Source organism: Sinocyclocheilus rhinocerous, unplaced genomic scaffold (assembly GCF_001515625.1).
Source record: "Sinocyclocheilus rhinocerous isolate Xijiao unplaced genomic scaffold, SAMN03320098_v1.1 scaffold1087, whole genome shotgun sequence".
NCBI lineage: Eukaryota > Metazoa > Chordata > Actinopteri > Cypriniformes > Cyprinidae > Sinocyclocheilus > Sinocyclocheilus rhinocerous.
The window spans coordinates 52,236-52,648 of record NW_015660887.1 but is presented as its reverse complement, the minus strand read 5'-3'; positions in this window follow the sequence as shown (position 1 = coordinate 52,648).

Sequence of the window (413 nt, the reverse complement as noted above, 5' to 3'; positions counted from 1 at the left end):
ATACATGATATGGATTTAAGCAATGGACTGATATTAGTTTATAAGCCTTTTTGAGTTAATTTTGGTGCATCTACATCTGTAAAAGACCGTTTCTGTACCATTCTGTGAACATAAGGACATGTTTTGTGAAGACCAGAGGTTAAGAGGTCTCATAAGGAATCTCAGTCTATTCTTTGTCTTCTAGGTGGGGGGAAAGTCAATCCAAAGAGCTCGTGATCGTGATTACTATCACTGGTTTACATGATGGTCATGCTGTGCATCTCTTTGACCATTAATCTTGCTTACTTGCCCCAAAATTGACAATCTCATTCCTGAGATGTTATGATCAGTGTGTTCTTTTGTGTTAATGTTGAAAGCTGTTCTGTGAAAGGGTTGGTTGGTTTGACTTGCTTCAGACTGGCTGGCACTAGGAT